This window comes from Myxine glutinosa, chromosome 4 (assembly GCF_964187855.1).
Source record: "Myxine glutinosa chromosome 4, kmMyxGlut1.1, whole genome shotgun sequence".
NCBI lineage: Eukaryota > Metazoa > Chordata > Myxini > Myxiniformes > Myxinidae > Myxine > Myxine glutinosa.
In genome coordinates this window covers 42668673-42691716 of record NC_136264.1, presented here as the reverse complement: position 1 = coordinate 42691716, position 23044 = coordinate 42668673, and the positions used below count along the sequence as shown (strand labels likewise).

The following is a 23044-nucleotide window of genomic DNA, read 5'->3' as shown; positions in this document are numbered from 1 at the left end:
CGTTGAGAGAGAGGAAGACGAATGATGAATTGCGAAAGATGATGGGAATAGAGCCTGTGATTGATGCTGTGAAGAGAAACAGGTTGAGATGGTTTGGTCATGTGTTGAGGAAGGATGAAAGTGACTGGTTGAGAAGAGTGATGGAAATGAATGTAGAAGGAAGTAGAGGATGGGGAAGACCGAGAAAGACTTGGCTAAAGATGGTCGAAGAAGAAATGCGGGCAAGGGGGTTAACAAGTGGAGATGGAGAAAATAGGGCAAAATGGGGAAGATGGTCATGGGGACCGCAAGGCTAACCCCCGCTCTAGCAGGGAAAATGGCCTTAAAATGCATGTTGTTGTGTTGTTGTTGTTCCTGGTCTCCAAACACCAACTGCCCCACAAAGCTTGTTGAGCCTTCAGTCAGATGTCAGGTGAGATCAGATGAAATGATTATGGAAAAGGTTTGTGCATACATTGGATGACAGAAAAATAAATCAGAAAGAATTAAATGATGAAATTAATGATAGACAATGGAAATAAACTCAAGACCCTCGCCGTTGGTTTGTAAGCCGAGCACCGAGCATTCAGATCATTATGCTATGCCGGCCAACACCGCCATCACATTTGATATTTCTCCGACACCTTGAGGGATACAAGTGCATGTGTGCCCTTATTTTCCACTCTATCGACTGCATGCCTGACTATGGGCAGGATTTTTACAATCCCCCGGAGCAAGCTGGATCATGGGCGTCCTGCCAGTTGTGCACATTCCCCGTGCTTGACAAACGGCTGTTTTGCCAGATATTACGCTGCAGAATAGCTTTCTGAACATTCTTGTGTGTCGATCAGCAGATGGTATCCAAAATGATGCAAGCGAGGGGCATCTCATATGGATAAATGACTAGGCCGAGCAGCAGGTTATTAAAAAGATGAAGACCAGTATATGTTTGTCGGTACAAACAGAGATACAAGGATGAAACGGACACAAATGGCAAATCAAAAGCTTCCCATCTACTTCCAACTGTAAAGTATCTGATTCAAATCAAACATGTGTGAATGGCAGTGAATCCCAATGTGGGGAAGCACGAGTAGCTACAGGTCTCAAGTTCTTCATTTCCTCGAGTGAAACTTCGACGTAAAACAAAATAAATAATGTGCAGGTGCGATTGGTTCATGGACAAGTTGAAGCATGAGATGAAACAAGACAGGAGACAAAGTAGGGACGATAGGAATCCACAACCCGCAAAATGATGCAGGCATGATGGAAGTATTGACAAATGGAGGCACCTGCCAATTACAGGTGCATTGATGACAACTCGGGACGGCACTACAGTATTTTGGCACCTTCTGGCACTGCAGTCTTTTGACACCAAATTGCTGGAAAGTGCTCAAAGACGTCACTGCAGAATGCACTTCTTGTCATTTACCGCTAATAAGCTGCAAGCCGTCCGACAGAATCGTTCATAGAAAATTCCAGGCCTAATATACAGGGGACACTGCAACAGAAGCACATAGCACTCCGAGCAATGATGCAAGGCAAAAGCCACATGCTGTATACGAATGAATAACGCATGAAGCCATCTCCTCAAGACATTAATGTCTCCTCAGCCTTCGACGGAGAGAAATCATTCTTTTGCAAAATATATGATGCACAAAGCATGCTCGGCATGATGGAGCAGGGACTGAAACAAAAGATGCACGATGTTAAAAGACAGAAGACCCAGGCAGCAGCAAACAAGGTGTCTCTGTGGCAGATAATGCGGCTTTGTGGTCAGGCCTCGGCAGACAATGTGGCTGACTCTGTGGCCAAGTGCCTCAGCAGACAATGCGGCTCTGAGGCCAGGCCTCGGCATAAAATCCGCCTCAGTGGCCAGGCCACAGCATACAATGCGGCTCTGAGACCAGACCGCAGAATACAATGCGGCTCTGCGGCCAGACCGAAGCATACAATGTGGCTCTGTGGCCAGACCGCAGCATACAATGCGGCTCTGCGGCCAGGCCGCAGCATACAATACGGCTCTGCAGCCAGACCGAAGCATACAATGCGGCTCTGCGGCCAGACCGAAGCATACAATACGGCTCTGCAGCCAGGCCGCAGCATACAATGTAGCTCTGCGGCCAGACCGAAGCATACAATGCGGCTCTGCGGCCAGACCGAAGCATACAATGCGGCTCTGCGGCCAGACCGCAGCATACAATACGGCTCTGCGGCAAGACCGAAGCATACAATGCGGCTCTGCGGCAAGACCGAAGCATACAATGCGGCTCTGCGGCCAGGCCGCAGCATACAATGTGGCTCTGCGGCCAGACCAAAGCATACAATACGGCTCTGCAGCCAGACCGAAGCATACAATGCGGCTCTGTAGCCAGGCCGCAGTATACAGTGCGGCTCTGCAGCCAGACCGAAGCATACAATATGGCTCTGCAGCCAGACCGAAGCATACAATGCGGCTCTGCGGCCAGGCCACAGCATACAATGTGGCTCTGCGGCCAGACCGCAGCATACAATGTGGCTCTGCGGCCAGACCGCAGCATACAATGCGGCTCTGCGGCCAGACCACAGGATACAATGCGGCTCTGCAGCCAGGCCGCAGCATACAATGCGGCTCTGTGACCTGACCGCAGCATAAAATGCGGCTTTGCAGCCAGGCCGTAGCATACAATACGGCTCTGCAGCCAGGCCGGAGCACACAGTGCAGCTCTGCAGCCAGGTTGAAGTATACAATGCGGCTCTGCAGCCAGATTATTATTTACATGGCAACCCCTCATTATGTGTGTAAGTAATATATTGTTACTAGGGTCACCCGTCCCATGGGCATGGACGTGTGACATTTCGACATATTTAGTTAGATGCTGCACCTGCACATTCAGTTTCACAAAATGGTTACTGGCAATTTATCAGATCCACAAATGATGTAATCTACACAATGTATTTACTTCTGATAACATGTGAATGCATGTGCGTGCACATGGGAAATACAGTTTGAAATGTGTTATTACATCTCATGTAAAATGTGACTTTAAGAGCTCAAATCCTCTTCCTCCCACATCACGCACACGGGGGAGAGTGGGTCACACACAGGGGAGAGTGGGTAACACACACAGGGGAAAGTGGGTCACACACACGGGGGAAAGTGGGTCACACACACGGGGGAAAGTGGGTCACACACACGGGGGAGAATGGGTCATACACACGGGGGAGAATGGGTCATACACACACACACACACACACACACACACACACACACGCACGGGGGAGTGGGTCACACACAATGCATACATATACACATACACACACATCCACACACACACACACACACACACACACACACACACACACACACACACACACACAAACGTACATGTGTCTTTTGGGCGGTGTATAAGAACATCACATAACACCTATCTCTCCCGGGAAAACCAATGTTACTCTTTTCGTTACAGAATACAAAATTACATTTTTAAAATTAAAGATTTAAAATAAACTTGTTTAAAGTGTATGTGCACATAGATTATAAAATAAGAACGGAAAAATATCTAAATAAGAACGGAAAAATATCTCTCAGCAATTTCCCGTGTTTATTTATTTATTTTACATATGTGAATTACACGTCCATAAAACCACCGTTTAGAGGCCATTTTTCCCCGCAATGCGGGGGTTGGCCTTTTCGGGGACCGTGGTTGTTGTTGTTTTTTGGTCCCCTTTTTGAAGCAATGTTTTACGGCCGGATGCCCTTCCTGCCGCCAACCCTGTTTGTTGCCTTTTACGACAAGCAGGGAATTACCAGTGAACTGGTACTCAATTAGCCGACCTCGGAAGGATGACAGGCTGAGTCAACCCCCCTGGCGTTAATTCAGCGATCGACCGGGATTCGAACCCAGGATCCTTGGATCCTAAGCTGGCACCCTAGCCGCTAGCCCAACACCAGGGAACGTCCATGCACACGTGAAATGGAGTTTGTTTATTCATTCTGGATGTGAACACGATGTTGAAAACTGGTGTGAAAAAAAAAAGAAGATCGATGGAATGAATGGAGGTTTAAACAGGATTACCTTTACTTACGGATAATAATGATGAATAAAATAAGAATGAAGAAATATATGTCGGCATCATTCACGTTTTTGTGACGACTGTCATCAAACGGAAAAGTAATATATCTTAACGGAAAAGAAAAAGCGAATTTTTTATATATCTCGCCATTTTCCCATCTGTTATTTTAGGCGGTGTATGACAGACCGTGCCGCGATTTTTAAAAATATATATCGGCAATTTCCTGTATGTGCGTGAATGTTCTCAATTATTGCTGACACTGAGTCTAAACCATCGATACAAATGAAATCAGATGGTGAGTTAGATTGGAGATAAAGGCATGAGAGAGTGTCAATGGGCTTTATGTTATAGGCCTTCGAAAATGCATTTCGTTCTATAAACAGAAACTTTCATCTGATTTTATTCCCGTTTTTTTTCAACCGAGTCTAAAACCATGTTAGTGACTGTTAAAAATGAAATAAACCTGTGAGAGAGAGCACGACACCACGGACCTAACAAAACAGGCCTCAAAGCTATGCGAGGAAAGAATTGTTTTTGTTTTTTGTTTTTGAAGCCCATCCCAGATATTTGTTTTTGAAGCCCATCCCAGACCGGGTGTAGCCACACCCCCGGACAGACGTTTCACCTACGGAGAATATAATATAGATGTTGTTGTGTTTGTAGGGGGGTAGAGATTACCTTAGTACAGTTAGAAATGTATCGAGTAGTATGGTTCATATACGTGTAGTTAGCCAATATCTATGTAATACACAGGGACACGTCAGCTAAAGGATTGTCTTATTTAAGCGTGCACCATACCGAGGGTGATGTGTTGTAGTAAATGGCTAGGGATTAAAGTGAGACAAACGTGCTGTCCAGAATGTTGTCCAGAAAGGGAAGGCAAGGAGCTTGAAAGTCACGCAGGAGTGGACTCAGAGGGGAGGGTAAAGAAAGGATGCTCTGAAGAGAATTGGCAGTGTGCCAGATGGAGGAGCCTTGTAGTGTGGGTTCGGGGCGCTTGAGGACCACGGATCGTCCTGCCTGCCTGAACCCTGTGCCTGTTTCGTCTGCCTGCTGCCTGTTCATTGTCCTGCCCACCACCGACCACCTCCTCATTGCCTGCTCATCCCACATTATCGTGGCTGCTTAGCACTGCCCCCTCCTTCAACGTCCCGATCACCAGAGAAAGATAAGATAAGCCCACCCAGTTATTGTTCCCTTTCCCCATTTATATTTATATTTATTTTACCTCATTGTACATCGTTATTTATTGAATTTCTCTTCCGTTCCATCGCGTCGTCAAATTCCCCGCCGTATAATTCAATCTTCCCTGTTTTGTTTGTTTTGGGGGGGGAACCATTTGTTTAGCAAGAGCTTTAAGGTTCTTGTGTTTCTCCTCACAACCACGCACACGGAAATCCGCCATAATTGAATGCAGTCTGAGTGAGGTAAAGCCAGTTAGGTTCATCCAGCAAGCGTCGGTGTTAATCGACCTGGACATATACAGTGTATTAGCAGGTCAGCCCTGGTAGCACTGCCGGATTGATGACCAGAACATCCCAAAATGATCAAGATGGTACTACCAGGGCTAGGCAGGCAGCGCTTCAGAAGCAAGATCCGACTAGTTTGAATGTGGGATCAATGAAGGGCAGAGGAGTCAAGGTGGTGGAGATGATGCAGAGAAGGAGGTTGGAAGAGTTGTGTACAGGAGACCAAATGGAAACGGGACACAGCGAGGAGGTTGGTAGGAGGGGGTGGAAGGAGTAATGGTGTGGGCAAAATAATATCAGAAGAGATCAGCAAGCAGGTGTCAGAATGGAAAGATGGAAGGGATTGATAGTTATGGCATGGTTGGTGGTACCGAGGTAAATGGTGTTTGTTATGTTGGTATATGGGCCACAAATGGGAAGGACTAATGTGGAGAAGCAGGAGTTGTGACGTACTAATGTGCATTGCAGGGGACTTCAATGCACACGAGGGAGTAGCAGAACCGGGTGAAGAGGAATGTGTTGGTAAATTTAGTTGGGGAATGGTGAATAGAGAGGGTCGAGGACTGGTGGCGCTGGTGGCAAAAAATGGATGGCCATAGCTAGTTCGTTCTTTCAGAAGTGGGACAGCCACAAAAAATTTTTATAGGAGTGGACAGCATATAACACAACTGGATCTGTTGGTAGTGAGAAGCCACAGTTGTGGAGAATCAAGGATTGTAAGGCAGGGGTGGGAGTGCATGCTACCACCCAGCACAAGCCGCTGTTGATTGTAATACACATGAAGAAAAGGAAGGAAGTTAAGAGCAGGGATCGAAAAATGATTATGTGAGGGAAGTGCAAGGACAATGTCGCAATAAAGTACAAGGACAGGATAAGAGCCAGGTATGAGGAACGTAGCAAAGAAGCCGAAGGTTTGAAGGAGAAGTGGAAGAAGTACGGAGAAGTGTTTAGGGAAATTATGTGTGGAGAGGTGTTAAGGTTCAAGGAAAGAATATGGAACTTCCCAGACTCTACCTGGAGCTGGCCGTCCAACCAAACTGAGCAACCGGGCAAGAAGGACCTTTATCAGGCAGGTGAACAACAACCCAATGACCACTCTGCCAGAACTAGAGTTCCTCGGCTGAGATGGGAGAACCTGCCGGAAGGATAACAGTTTCTGCAGCACTTCAAAAAGCTAGCCTTTATGGGACAGAGGCCAGACGGAAGCCACTCCTGAGAAAAAAGTCACATGACAGCACGTCTGTAGTTTGCAAAAAAGCACAGGCAAACGCTGGGAGCATGAGGCAAAATATTCTGCGGTCTAATGAGACGAAAATTGAACTATTTGGCCTGAATGCAAAGCACTACGTCTGGCAGAAAAACTGAACACAACTCATCACTCATTTAACACCATCCCCACCGTGAAGCATGGTGGTGGCAGCATCATGCTATGCAGAGGCTGTTCAGCAGCAGGGACTGGGAAACTTGTAAAGATAGAGGGAACAATGAATGGATCCAAATACAGGAAAATGCTTAAGTCGAACCTGCTTCAGAGTGCAAATGACCTTAGACTGCAGCGAAAATTTACGTTCCAACAGGACAATCACCCGAAGCATACAGCCAAAGCAACAATGGAATGGCTTCAGAACAAGAACGTGAAACTTTTTGAGTGGCCCAGCCAATGTCCAGACTTGAATCCCATTGAGAATCTGTGGAAAGACTTGAAGATCGCTGTTCACCGATGCTCGCCATCCAACTTGACAGAGCTGGAGTAAATATGCAAGAAATAATGGGATAAACTTCCCAAATCCAGATGTACAAAGCTGATACAGACATACCCAATAAGACTCGAAGCTGTAATCGCTGCAAAGATGCTTCTACGGAGTATGCCAAAGGCACTTCTACGAAGACTCAGGGGGCTGAATACTTACCATATGTAAATTACATATTTCTGTATGTCATTTTCAATAGATTTTGAAAAGATTCCAAAAACATGTTTTCAATTTGTCATTATGGGGTATTATGTGTAGATCGGTGACAAAAACCCCACAATTTAATCAATTTTAAATTCAGGCTGTAACATAACAAAATGTGAAAAAGTCAAGGGGTGTGAATACTTTCTGATGGCACGGTATAAGCCGATGCACTGCATAAACTCGGTAAGAAAACTTCTGTAATAACAAGCTCAGGTTGGTAGCAAGAGGATCTTCTGAGGCCGCTGAAGCCATGGCTTTGCTCACGAATCAATGGCTCATACTTGGCATGCTATCCAATATGCGCAGATGTTAAGATACCACTGGCCAAGATCAAACAACGTTTCCAAACCGTAAACTACCCAATGCTTTTGGCGCTGCGCTTATTACATTGTCACACTTGTGCATCCCGCCCATCTCCCCCTCCCCCATTCTCCATCCCACCCAACACCGTACCACCAACCAAAAACAGGATTTCCGGTAATTTCATTGTGTGGTATATTGACACGGTATTTCACCCAGTATAATGGGTCATGTTGTGTCAAATGCGTTTCAGTAATAAAAGAGAAATTGGATACAGATTAAATTTCAAGGACACCATGTGGTTTTATGAGGTTGAAAACTCAAATGGTGGCTGGGAAGAGTTGGGTAAAAAGTGGAAGGATGGGGTGGGTGGCTGCAATGGAGCAGGAGACAAATAAGGTTAACAAGGAGCTGATACTCGAGAGTCTAGACAGTCTAGAGTCTAGATCCCCTACATTTTGAGCGGTATCGATCTGCATAATATGAAAGCTAAATCTTGAACGGTTTTTAAAATATCGCGTACACAAGCCAAGTTACAGAGATGGTTGCCATGCAACATAATTCAGCCAATCACAACAGTGATCTAATCCTGTTGAGATAATGTCATGAGGAATACAGTCGTGGGCAAAAATATTGGCACCATTGCACTTTATTGAAATAATGCACCATTTCATCCAGAAAATTGTTGAAATAAAAAAATATTTTGGTATTAAAGCGCGGCGTTACGCACCCTGCTTGTGAGCAAGGAGGAAGCGGACAAGCGGTAACATATAAACGTCTTTATTGTAAGACTACACTGTGACACTGAAATGCTCCGGGCTGGTCGCCCGGTGTATATCATGAGGCCACGCCTACCCCTCGGGCGTGGCCACCGCCCACTTGGTGCGTGGAATGATGTCACCACGCCAGTGGGCTTTTGTGTCCGCCACACGCGCCCCCCCAGAATTCCCGCGCACCTGGAGGGCCAGTTTGCGGGGCAGACGAATGACCCGGCCGAAGCGCCCCCTGGCGATCGGCGGCGTCCGGGGTGCAGGGATGCCAGGTGGGATGCCCCTGGCTGCCCCTGGGATGGGTGCAGGACCGGGGGGCGGCGTGGCGGCGGGGCTGGGCGGTGCCGGGGGTCCGCCCGCAGGAGGGCGGCCCCGACGTGGGGGTCGGGCCACTGGCGGTGGATGGTCCACATCGAGGTGGGCCGGCTTGAGGCGGTCTACCGAAACGCGGTCAGGAGTACCGCCGATGTCCAGGGTGAAGTGCTTCGCCCTGGTCTCCAGCACGCGGAAAGGCCCGTCGTACGGGGGCCGCAGTGGTGTCCGATGGGCATCGTGGCGGACGAAGACGTACTCCGCCGTGCGAAGCTCCGGGGCGACGTGCGTCGGTGGGTGCCCGTGGCATGCCGTTGGCACCGGGGCGAACCTCTGGGCGGTCTCTTGCAGAGCGGAGCGCTGCTGTGCCGCGGACCATGGTGCTGTGGAGTCGGGAAGGAACTCGCCCGGCACCCGCAGCGGTTGCCCGAAGACCAACTCCGCCGCGGATGTGCGCAGGTCCTCCTTGGGCGCCGTCCGGAGGCCCAGCAGGACCCAGGGGAGCCTGTCGACCCAGCCGCCGTCGCGGAGGGTGGCCCGGAGCGCGGCCTTCAATGAGCGGTGAAATCGCTCACACAGGCCGTTAGCCTGGGGGTGGTAGGCCGTGGTTCGGTGCAGCCGGACCCCGAGCCCCTGTGCAACCACCCCCCAGAGCTCCGAGGTGAACTGGGGGCCGCGGTCCGATGAGATGTCTGAGGGGGCGCCGAACCGGGTGACCCAGGTGGCGATGAAAGCCTGCGCGACATCGGCCGCCGTTGTCGACGCCAAGGGCACGGCCTCCGGCCACCGGGTGGTGCGGTCCACCATGGTGAGGACGTAGGTGAAACCCCGTGAGGGGGGCAGAGGTCCCACCAGGTCCACGTGGACGTGGTCAAACCGGCGTTCCGGCACCTTGAACGGGGCCAACGGGGCCTGGGTGTGCCGGTGCACCTTGGCGCGCTGGCACGCGAGGCACGCCCTGGCCCAGCCGCGGACGGCCTTCCGGAGGCCATGCCAGACGAACTTGTCGGCGATCAGCCTTTGGGAGGCCCTCGCGCCCGGGTGGGACAGGCCGTGGATGGCGTCAAACACCTGGCGCTGCCAGCCCGCGGGCACGATGGGGCGAGGACGCCCGAGGGAGATGTCGCACAAGAGGGCCACGCCCGCGCCGTCGAACGGCACCTCGGTGATGCGGAGGCCCGTGACGGCGGTCCGCAAGGCCTGGACGTCGGGGTCAGCGGCCTGGTCCGCTGCCATCCGGGCATAGTCGATGCCGAGGTGGACTGCGTGGGCGACGGCCCGGGAAAGGCAATCCGCCACCGGGTTGTCCTTCCCCGCGACGTGCTGGATGTCCGTCGTGTACTCGGACACGGCCGAGAGGTGACGCTGCTGCCGGGCCGACCACGGCTCGGTGACCTTGCCCATCGCGAAGATCAGCGGCTTGTGGTCGACGAAGGCAGTGAACGCCCGGCCCTCGAGCAGATGGCGGAAGTGCCTGACCGCCAAGTGAAGTCCGAGCAACTCGCGGTCGAAGGTACTGTAACGGCGTTCGGGCGGGCGAAGCTGCCGGCTAAAGAACGCCAGCGGTTGCCAAGCTCCACGCACCCATTGCTCGTGCACCACGCCCACCGCGTAGTCCGAGGCATCGGTGGTGAGGGCGATCGGTGCATCGGGCGCCGGGTGCGCGAGCATGGTGGCGTTAGCCAAGGCGAGCTTCGCGCCCGTGAACGCCGTGTCCATCTGCTCGGTCCAGGTAACGTCGCCTTTGCCCGGCTTACCTCGGAGAGCTTCGTGCAGGGGGCGCAGGAGCTGGGCGATACGGGGCAGGAACCGATGGTAAAAGTTCACCATGCCCAGGAACTCCTGCAGCCCTCTGATCGTGCGGGGGTGCGGAAACCCCTTCACCGCCTCCACCTTGGCCGGCAGGGGGACGGCTCCGTGCCTGGTGACACGGTGCCCCAGAAAATCGATTGTGGCGGCGCCGAACCGGCACTTTGCGGGGTTCACAATCAGGCCATGCTGGCCCAGGCGTTCGAAGAGCGTGCGGAGGTGGTGTAGGTGCTCTTCGCGGGACGCGCTGGCGACGAGGATATCGTCCAGGTAGACGTAGACAAAATCCAAGTCGCGCAGGACGCTGTCCATCAGTCGCTGGAACGCCTGAGCCGCATTCTTCAGACCGAAGGGCATGCGCAGGAACTCGAAGAGTCCGAATGGCGTGATGACCGCCGTCTTCGGGACGTCCTCCGGCCTGACGGGGACCTGATGGTAGCCGCGTATGAGGTCCACCTTCGAGAAGAAGGACCTGCCCGCCAAACGGGCGGAAAAGTCCTGAATGTGGGGGACGGGGTAGCGGTCGGGAGTCGTGGCGTCATTGAGACGGCGATAGTCCCCGCACGGTCGCCATCCCCCGCCGGGCTTCGGCACGATGTGCAGCGGCGACGCCCAAGCGCTCTCTGAGCGCCGAACGATGCCGAGTCGCTCCAGGGTAGCGAACTCCGCTTTTGCCACCGCCAGCTTCGTCGGCTCGAGGCGGCGTGCCCGGGCGTAGACCGGTGGCCCGACGGTGGGGATGTGATGGGCCACCCCATGCTTGACGGCCCCCGCCGAGAAGGTGGGCCGCGTGAGGGCCGGGAAGCCGGCGAGGAGGCGGGTGAATGCGTCCGCTGCCGGAAGCGTACAGACCAACGTGGCCGGAACCGAATTGTTCGGCAAGCCGCTTGGCAAGCCGCTCGTTGAGCTGGGCAACGCACAAGCGAGCGAGCTGAACGTCTCGGCCTGGACAAGCCGTCTGCGCTTGACGTCGACCAGGAGCCCATGAGCGCACAGGAAGTCCGCGCCAAGCAGTGCCATGGGCACGTCGGCGGTGACGAACGTCCATCGGAAAACCTGCCCTCCAAACCGCAGAGAGAGGCAGCGTTTTCCGTACGTACGGATGGGCGTCCCGTTCGCGGCAAGCAGCGCGGGGCCCCCACCCGCGGCGTGCTTGTCTGACGTGCCGGCGGGAATGACACTCACCTGCGCTCCCGTGTCGCACAGGTAACGGCGCCCGGAGAAGGTGTCCGTTATGAACAGCAGGCTGCTCGAACGGCCGGCGCTCATCGCCACTATTGAGCGCCGGCCCGGGCGTTTCCCGACCCGTTGAAGGAGCACGGCGGATGACACCGCCGAGCTTCGTGGCCGAACTTGGCATGGAACCAGCACCAGGTGGTGGAGCTGGAGGAGCGCGGCTGGCTCCGCCAGGCCGGTGGAGTTGGCGGGTTTCCCCGCGGTGGCGGTTTTCGCCGCGGCGGTGGGCAGGGCGTGGCGGCGTTCACGAGGTGCGTATCAGCATGCTGCTGAACATCAGCGCGCTGTAGAAGCTGATGCTGTGGAACATGCTGCTGAACATCAGCGCACTGAAGAAGCTGATGCTGTGGAACATGCTGCTGAACATCAGCGTCGAGGGCCGTGACGGCCACGCCGACGCTCGCCCGCGTGTCCGAAGCGGCGAAGTACCTGTCCGCCTTGGCGGCCAATGCTCGGGGTTCCGTTAGCTCGGTCCCGGCCAACGCGAGGCGAACCTGCGCTGGAAGTTGGCGCCGGAAAAGCGCCCGGAATAGCGAACCGGGGGCTTCGTCGCCCAACAGTGACAGCATATGGTCCATTCGGACCGACGGGCGCGTCTCACCGAGCTCGGGGAGATCCAGGAGGCGGTCGGCCCGTGCGTCGTCCGTGAGGCCGAACGTGGCTAGGAGTAGCCGCTTGAGTGCCTCGTACTTGTGGCCGTCCGGTGGGTGGCGAAGGACGGACACAACTCGAGCGGCCGTGCCGGGCCCGAGGGTGGCGACGACATGGCAGTAGCGCAGGTCGTCGTTGGTGAGGCGCCGAAGCTGAAATTGGGCTTCGGCTTGAACGAACCAGACTTCGGCCTGGGCCTCCCAAAATTCGGGAAGTTTAATCGCCATTGCCTTGTCGTTGGCCATTGCAATGGCGTCGTGTTCGGAAGGATCGCTACGGCAGATCCAACGTCGAGGGTCACCAGTAAAGCGCGGCGTTACGCACGCTGCTTGTGAGCAAGGAGGAAGCGGACAAGCGGTAACATATAAACGTCTTTATTGTAAGACTACACTGTAACACTGAAATGCTCCGGGCTGGTCGCCCGGTGTATATCATGAGGCCACGCCTACCCCTCGGGCGTGGCCACCGCCCACTTGGTGCGTGGAATGATGTCACCACGCCAGTGGGCTTTTGTGTCCGCCACAGTATCCACATATGTATTTCTTTGATTTACAGTAGAACAAAACAAAAAAGGTGAAAAAACTACTAAATCTTCGCTTATTCCACACAGAAATCCGAAAATAACCCAGACAATATTATTGGCACCTTTTAGAAGTTATTAGAAATAATTAGATTTCAAGCAGGTGATTCTCCGTTACTTTGGAATTGAACTCACCTGTGGTGAGTTGCAGGTGCCTGCAATATAGAAATTACTCATTCAACCAGTTTGAATAGAGAAAAGGAGTCATTCTGCTGTTTTGTGTCACTGTGTGTACCACAATGAGTATGGAGAAAAGAAAGAAAACCAGAGAATTGTCTGAGGAGGTCAGACACAAGATTGTAGCCAAGCATGGGCAATCTCACGGCTACATGTCCATCTCCAGAGACCTTGATGTTCCTGTGTCCACCGTGCGGAATGTTATCAGGAAGTTTAAGGCCCATGGCACTGTAGCCAACCTCCCTGGACGTGGACACAAGAGAAAACTTGATTGAAGATTGCAGCGAAGGATTGTTTGAATGGTGGAGAGAGCACCTCGATCAACTGCCAAACAGTTTCAAGCTGAACTTCAGACACAAGGTACAACAGTTTCAACTCACACCATCCGTCGCCGACTCGATGAAAGGGGTTTCAATGGTAGGAGACCTATGATGACCCCACTGCTGCTGAGAGAGACAAAAGAAAGCCTGACTGGAGTTTGCCAAAACACACCTGAACAAGTCAAAATCCTTCTGGGAGAATGTCCTATGGACAGATGAGACCAAATTCGAGCTTTTTGGAAAAGCACATCATCTCTATGTTTACAGAAAACAAAATGAATCCCTCAAAGAAAAGAACACCTTCCCTACAGTCAAACAGGGAGGAGGTTCAGTGATGTTTGGGGTTGCTGTGCTGCCTCTGGCACGGGGTGCCTTGAATGTGTGCATGGCATCATGAAATCAGGAGATTACCAAGGCATTTTGGAGCGCAATGTTCAACCCAGAGTAAGAAAGCTGGGTCTCCATCGAAGGTCATGGGTCTTGCAGCAGGACAATGAACCCAAACACACTTCAAAAAGCACCCAGGAATGGTTCAAGACAAAACGCTGGACTGTTCTGAAGTGGCCAGCAATGAGATATAAATCCCATTGAACACCTGTGGGAGCTCTGAAAACAGCAGTTGGGAGAAGGCACCCTTCAAATCTGGGAGAACTGGAGCAGTTTGCACAAGAAGAGTGGGACAAACTGCCAGTAGAGAGGTGTAGGAAGCTCATTCATGGCTATAGGAAGGGCTTGACTGCAGTTATTTTGTCCAAACTCTGTGCTATCAAATATTACGTCTAGGCCAGACCCTAGGGTGTCAATAGTTTTGTCATTGCCATTTCTTTTTCTTTTTCGATTTTAAAGGATATATTAAGTTCTGAATCAAAAACAAAGGTTCTGTAATATTAACAGTGAAATAAAGAATTGTGGAGACCAAATACTTTCGTCAATTTCAACTTATTCTTAGAGAAAATTGTGAGTTATTTGAAAAAAGTGCAAGGGTGCCAATATTTTTGGCCACTACTGTAGATATTGTACGTTATTCCGTGTTACGCAAACCTCACCATCCCTTTCTCCCTTAAAGTGCATCAAATTATACTCCATCGTAAACTTCTCAAACCGCTGTTTAACCTGAAAATAAATCAATGGCCGATATGTCAAGAGTTTATACAGAATCCTCGAATGATATTAAAGATGCATGAGCCAATTACCAGCATTCACCTTTTGGTCCCTTCCCCTCGGCCTCTGTGCTCCAGACCATGCGCACGTGTTGACAGCTTGTTGTCCCTCCATTATTCCACAAATTATTACTCGCACAAGCATCTTTGAATTTTCCGCTTCACCGCTTATCTCATTCTTCCCATCCGTAAAATCAGCAAGAACCCCGCAACGACTCAGCCCGTCAGCAATTTTCTATTTGTTCCGCCGAACTTGCTGCCGCCCTTCATTTGTCCTCTTGCCTCGGACTGAGAAAGAGATTTTGACGAATCACAGAAATGACCTATTTGCCAAGTATAACACAAGTAGACAAGATTGATGGTTTAACAATCATTTATGTGTCGTGGTGAAGATGGATGCTGGAACCATCTTTCTTTGGAGGCCATTTTTCCCTCACAGAGCAGGGGTTGGCCTTTTCCGGGCACCGTGGTCCCCTTTTTTTGAAGCAATGTTTTATGGCCGGATGCCCTTCCTGCCACCAACCCTGTTAGTCGCCTCTTGCAACACACAGGGAATTACCAGTGAATTGGTACTCAATTTGCCGACCTCGGAAGGATGACAGGCTGAGTCAACCCACCTGGCGTTAATTCAGCGATCGACCTGGATTCGAACCCAGGATCCCAAGCCGCACCCTAACCGCTAAGCCAACACCAGGCTTCTGGCAGCCAATGGGAATATTAATTGTTAACGCTGTCAAAGCAATATCGACGTCGTCATTATGAATGTGTGAAAACTCGGTTTCAATAAATTTCCGATTGGTAATAAATTTTCCCTTTTCCTGAGGATGTCCATCGGACTACAAATATTCCGCTCCTCATCCGAGAGGCGAGCAGGATGAGAAGGACATCTCGCGTCGAAGATAACCACGTGTAAACGTCACAAACACGCGTGGCCGCGGTGATAAAAGACTGCTTAGCTTAGGTTGTTTGGAGCATCCACTGCAAAGCCGGAGTTTGATTGGATTCCACTATCAACATCACACCCGCCAACTGCTCCGAATGATGAGCGAACACGCTGCTGAATCTGAGAATTAATTGCACTTGACTCTCCAGATTAGGACCAACAATGGAAAAACCCACCATAATTACCTGGATGAAAAACCTACCACCACACAGGGTCTGCATAACGAGTACATTTCTAACATTGGGTTACCTGAAGTAGCCACGAGAAACTGAAATTCCACAGGAAGAGCAAGGAGAATTTAAAAAACCAGATCACAGAAGAGACCATATATCAGACGTAATGTCTATTGGATGAACAATATCTGATATTAGCAACTATTTTTATTTATATATATATATATATATATATATATATATATATATATATATATATATATATATATATATATATAAATATAATATTATATTCAATGTAATATATACATATTCAATGTAATATGTATGTAATATGTATTCAATGTATGTATGTAATATGTAATATGTATGTAATACATAATATGTATGTACATGTAATGCATGTACATGTAATGCACATGTAAAATGTAACATGTAATGTAACATGTAATATGTAATCTATGTACATGTAATATGCATGTACAATGTAATAAGTATGTAATATGTAATATGTATGTAATATGTATGTAATATGTATGTAATATGTAATATGTATGTAATGTGTAATATGTATGTAATGTGTATGTAATATGTAATATGTATGTAATATGTAATATGTAATATGTAATATGTAAGTGTTACGGATTTGGCCCTAATTATTGTTGGTACTATTCTTATTGTTGGTTCACAGTAAGGGTTATTGTGGTTAAAAGGTTTAAAAGCGTTCTTGGTAAAATGTGGCCAGAAATCGGATGGTGACCCAGAAGGCAAAAATGGAGCGAGGAAGAAGAGCGCGTAAGGCGGAGAAAAAACATGAGGCATTTGGGAACAGCTCCGCACCCAGCTTGGTCGAGCATCCATGGAGAGGGAACTTTGAGTCCTGGAAAGGAATCTCGTGCGATCGTTGATACCGCTGGTGTCGTGGAAAAGCCTCTGTGAAGCCAGGTACAGGTGGGAGATTCCGGAGAATCTTCGCCTAGCGGCTGCGACCCGGGGAAGAAGATACCGCCATTTCGGGGACCTCACGCGTCGTTCGCGGACCCTTGATTAGTCGCGTCCGCTGGTCCAGCCCTCTGGTGGTTTGCCGAGGATGTGGGTGCGCGACAGCAGCCTTTGAAGAATACAGTGCAGTTCGCGACTGCACGGTGGGTGCACGTTTGGGTAGCGTCTTTGGGGATTCCTCTTTCCACCGCCAATTGGGGTTGGCTGGGACCACGTGACGGTCCCCGCCTTACCTACATCTCCGTTCCCGCCTCCTCGCCATCGCCTCTACGCCGGGAGCACCGTTGTGTGCTACAGACATTGAGAAGGGATCTGCTTCAGTCCCTGGGGGTGCCGTGAGTCTGAGCTGGGGTACCATCTTAAGATTGGATTGCAGGGGTGATTGCCCCCATTGTTGTCGGGTGTTGTTTGGGTGTGCTTTTAATATAATATTTGTTCATAACCCTTGGTGTGGTTTCATTATTGATTTGATGGTTTCATTTGATGGTTTCATTGAGAGTTTCATTATTGATTAATTTCAACAAAGGATAACATATTTTTCTGCCGGGGACCCTCTCGGGGTTCGGAGGTTTACCGAGACCAGGGGATAGGGGAGGACCCCGTAACAGAAATTGGGTGCTCGTCCAATTGACTCGTGGGCTCGAAATTGGGTCTGCGTCCGGGATCTAAAATTTCCTAAATTTAGTCCGGGAAAGAATTCCCTAACATTCCCAGAATTCCCAAATTTGGAACTTTTTCCAACATTCCCAAATTTTTCCGAAAACAACCCAATTTTTTTTTTTCTTGTGTGAAGGTTAACAGGTGTTAACAGTAGTCACCATGGAGTTTGACGCAGACAGGTTTACAGTGACCCCTAGTGAAGCACAGTTCAGAGCGTTAGTAAAATCGGACCTCTTGGAATTGGCCAAACATTTTATCTTGGAGGTCTGAACTAATAGGAAGAAGGCAGAGTTGCAGACAGTAGTGATTCAATCTATGGTGGGATTAGAAACATGGGAAGAGGTAGCCTGGGATTGGTTACCAGAAGAGCAAGAAAATGTGGAGCTCCGGAAACTGGAGATGCAATTACAGAGCCAGGAAAGGGAAAAAGCAGAGGAAAGGAAAGCAGAAAAAGAAAGAGCAGAACAGGAAAGAGCAGAACAGGAAAGAGAACTCCATGAAAGGTTAGAAGACAAAAAAGCAGAGGAAAGGAGAGTGGAACGAGAACTCCAGGAAAGATTAAAAGCAGAGGAACGAGAACTCCAAGAAAGATTAAAAGCAGAGGAACGAGAACTCCAGGAAAGATTAAAAGCAGAGGAACGAGAACTCCAGGAAAGATTAAGAGCAGAGGAAAGGAGAGCAGAAGAGAGAAGAGAAGAGAAACAAGCAGAGGAAAGGAGAGTGGAATGAGAACTCCAGGAAAGGTTAGAAGAGAAGAAAGCAAAGGAAAGGAGAGTTGAAAGAGAACTCCAGGAAGGGTTAGAGGAAAAAAAACAGAGGAGAGAAAAGCCGAAAGGGAGTTAAGGGATCGTGAAATGGCCCTTCAGCAGGAAATTAAACTCAAGGAGCTGGATGTAATGAAAGAACGGGGAGAGGTACCATCCATGTCGACTGGTTCGACACCGAGTTAGAACACCTGGGATGTTGGCAGACATGTGAGGCTGGTTCCACCCTTCAATGAAAAGGAGGTAGCCAAGTTTTTTCCACACTTTGAGAAAGTGGCTCGACTGTTAAACTGGCCTGAGGAGTACTGGTCCATACTAGTGCAAAGTGTTCTGGTGGGTAAAGCTCAAGAGATTTATTCGGCTTTACCGATTGACCAATGTGCAGATTATGAGGTATTGAAGAAACACATTCTCAAAGCCTATGAATTGGTCCCGGAAGCTTACCGGCAAAAATACCGGAATGCCAGGAGGGGGGAGAATGAGACCCATGTGGAGTTTGCCAGATTGAAAGAAACCATGTTTGATAGGTGGTGTGATTCAAAAGGAGTTGGAAAAGACTTCGAACTATTGTGACAATTGATCCTGGTGGAGGAATTCCAACAGTGTGTCCACGAGGACATTAAAGTTCATCTGGAGGAAAGGAAAGTACCAAAGCTGTATGAGGCAGCAACCATGGCAGATGACTATGCCTTAACACACAGGATGGGGTTCCACAAACCGAACTTCTCACCCAGACCTAGCCAGGGGAGCTATGGTACATCAGGGGCAGAGAATGAAAATCCATGGGGGCGGCCTCGAGATGAAAATGAGGACCACTCTGAGACCACAACTTCTAGAAATCAGAAGACTGCGGTTCCAAGACTGACCTATCGTCCTGGGGGCTCGAGGCAGACCGCCGCCCCCATGCCTTGGCAGACCACGAGGTTCTCCTCCGGGCATACTTGCACTTTTTGCCATAAACCTGGACACTTGATGTCCAACTGTTATGCTTTGGGAAAGGAAAGTCAGGAGCGGAGTTCGACCAGTACGACTCCAAATGCGATGGCCATTGTGAGAAATCACCCTCAAAAGGGTTACCAACCATTTATTTCAGAGAGGTTTGTGTCACTGGATGGAGCCTCGACTAACCCGGAGACCGGTTAGGATATTGAGGGACACAGGAGCACATCAATCTTTAATGCTTGAAGGCATCTAGCCATGGTCCGAGGAGATGGCAACTGGGGATAGTGTTCGTTTACAGGGGATTGGTGGCTGTGTTTGTGCTCCACTTCATGGCATCCATTTGGAGTCCGATTTGGTGTCAGGACTGGTCACCGTCGGTTTACAAGCCACGCTTCCTGTAGAGGGAGTATCTGTTGTTATCGGGAATGATTTGGCCGGTGGTCAAGCCTATGGTAACCCGATGGTTCATAAAAAGCCCAGTAGGGAAAACAACACCACACCAGTTCAGGGTGGCGACAAATTTAGCAAGTTATTTGTAGGTGGACTGAACTTCAAAACAAAGGAAGATGTTCTGGAGTCTGCCTTCAGCAAATATGGACCGCTTTTGGAAGTGCTGCTGATAAAAGACAGGGAGACACGAAAGTCAAGAGGGTTTGGCTTTGTCACGTTTGAAAACTCAAAGGACACCAGAGAGGCAGAAAAGGATCTGAATAGCAAGGAGTTGGAGGGTCGGACCATCACAGTAGGGAAAGCATTTCCTAGGGGTCGAGGAGGCTTCCAGAGTTATGACAGCTCCCGAAGGAAGGATTATCAGAGCAGTGGCCGAGAAGGAGACCGCCATTCATGTGACTACAGAGACAAGTGGTCCAACCGTGATTGTTAGGAAAGTTAGAAAGAGTGGAAGCAATGAATGCTGCGGAGCAGCTGAGCCAAGATTCCGACACGGATTAACCATGAACGCCACGTTCCTAAAGGCGTCCATGTAGTGAACTTTCCTACACGGATTAACTGTGAACTCCACGTTCCTAAAGGCGTCCATGTAGTGAACTTTCCTACACGGACTAACCGTGAACTCCATGTTCCTAAAGGCGTCCATGTAGTGAAAATGTCCAGGCCTCACCACCCAACCACCATGGAACCTGGCCCTCAGCTCGGCCTCCCAGAGAAAGTGCTATCGAGTTGCTTGACTTTGGATTTTTGACCAGCCCTTTAACCTTCATTCAAAAGAAACTAAAAGTAAAAATCAGAGGTCGATGAGATGGAGTTTGGCTTTGCAGGGGTAACTTGGAAATTGAACATGTAAAGGGCAGGGACAATGTCGTTGCTGATGCTTTGGCCAGAGTGAATTAACTTTGGAAATGTCTAAGTTGTTCGAAGTTGTTGCTTTATTTTTGGGGAAACTGATTGCTTGTGTTGGTTTCAAGAATTTGCCTACAAAGAAAGTTTTCGCTGTGTTCAAACTTTCTTTCTTTGAGGGGGGTAAGTGTTATGGATTTGGCCCTAATTATTGTTGGTACTATTCTTATTGTTGGTTCTCAGTAAGGGTTATTGTGGTTAAAAGGTTTAAAAGCGCTCCTGGTAAAATGTGGGCGGAAATCGGATGGTGAACCGGAAGGCAAAAAGGGAGCGAGGAAGAAGAGCGCGTAAGGCGGAGAAAAAACATGAGGCGTTTGGGAACAGCTCCGCACCCAGCTTGGTCGAGCGTCCATGGAGAGGGAACTTTGAGTCCTGGAAAGGAATCTCGTGCGATCGTTGATACCGCTGGTGTCGTGGAAAAGCCTGTGAAGCCAGGTACAGGTGGGAGATTCCGGAGAATCTTCGCCTAGCGGCTGCGACCCGAGGAAGAAGATACTGCCATTTCGGGGACCTCGCGCGTCGTTCGCAGACCCTTGATTAGTCGCGTCCGCTGGTCCAGCCCTCCGGTGGTTTGCCGAGGATGTGGGTGCGTGACAGCGGCCTTTGAAGAATACGGTGCGGTTCGCGACTGCATGGTGGGTGCACGTTTGGGTAGCGTCTTTGGGGATTCCTCTTTCCACCGCCAATTGGGGTTGGCTGGGACCACGTGATGGTCCCCGCCTTACCTACATCTCCGTTCCCGCCTCCTCGCCATCGCCTCTACGCCGGGAGCACCGTTGTGTGCTAGAGACATTGAGAAGGGCTCTGCTTCAGTCCCTGGGGGTGCCGTGAGTCTGAGCTGGGTACCATCTTAAGATTGGATTGCAGGGATGATTGTCCCCATTGTTGTCGGGTGTTGTTTGGGTGTGCTTTTAATAGAATATTTGTTCATAACCCTTGGTGTGGTTTCATTATTGATTTGATGGTTTCATTTGATGGTTTCATTGAGAGTTTCATTATTGATTAATTTCAACAAAGGATAACATATTTTTCTGCCGGGGACCCTCTCAGGGTTCGGAGGTTTACCGAGACCAGGGGATAGGGGAGGACCCCGTAACAGTAAGTAATATGTAATATGTATGTAATATGTAATATGTATGTAATATGTATGTAATATGTAATATGTATGTAATATGTATGTAATATGTATGTAATATGTAATATGTATGTAATATGTATTATGTATGTAATATATAATATGTATGTAATATGTAATATGTATGCAATATGTAATATGTATGTAATATGTAATATGTATGTAATATGTAATATGTATGTAACATGTATGTAATATGTAATATGTAATATGTAATATGTATGTAATATGTATGTAATATGTAATATGTATGTAATATGTAATATGTATGTAATATGTAATATGTATGTAATATGTATGTAATATGTATGTAATGCATAATATGTAATGCATGTACATATAATGTACATGTAAAATGCAACATGTAATGTAACATGTAATGTAACATGTAATGTACATATAATGTACATGTAACATGGTGTATGTACATGTAATATGTATGTAATATGTATTGAATGCATGTAATTCAATGTAATATATTCAATGTATATATTCAATGTAATATATATATATATATATATATATATATTATCTATCTATAATTCCAGTAATCTCTGTGTGTTTGTTTGTTTGTTTGTACGTTTGTACGTTTGTCTGTGACCGCTGTTTCTCGACAACCACGGGTCCGATATACTTGCAACTTGCCAGGTATATTGCTGGGGACCCGAGGATGTGCCTTTTCAAGGTTTGAAATTAATCGGACAAGTACTTACCGAGCTATGGCGATTTAGCCGTTCGCCGTTCGCTTTGGCGTTGCGAATGGACCAAACCATTGCATGTAAATAGAGGGGGGGGTTCTGTGGTCGTTGCGAATGGACCAAACCATTCATGTAAATAGAGGGGGGGGGGGGGTTCTGTGGTCGTTACTGCCACGTGGTTTCAAAGTTTTTTTTTGTTGTTGTTGTTTGCACGCATGTTTTTTTGCACCCACGTACGGACACGCCCTAGGATGTTTACACACACACACCCCTACACAATTTTTTTTTTTTTTTTTTTTTTGGCAAGGAATGGGCACCCACGTACGGGCACGTCCTAGCTTATATATAGTACGGGCATGCCCTAGTCTATCTATAATTCCAGTAATCTCTGTATGTGTGTTTGTTTGTTTGTTTGTTTGTTTGTCTGTGACCGCTGTTTCTCGACAACCACGGGTCCGATATACTTTAAACTTGCCAGGTATATTGCTGGGGACCCGAGGATGTGCCTTTTCAAGGTTTCATATTAATCGGACAATTACTTACCGAGCTATGTCCAAAAAACGATTCAACCAATCAGAGAGCAGCGAGCTATCGCGTGTG

The 23044-nt window shown here is 49.0% G+C and overlaps 1 protein-coding gene across 2 annotated transcripts in view; it reads right to left on the bottom strand.

The window, feature by feature from the left end:
* The window catches only part of PIK3CD (phosphatidylinositol-4,5-bisphosphate 3-kinase catalytic subunit delta), a 196784-nt gene that overhangs the window by 11663 nt on the left and 162077 nt on the right, over positions 1–23044 (bottom strand). The gene's annotated exons all lie outside the window — the stretch shown is intronic.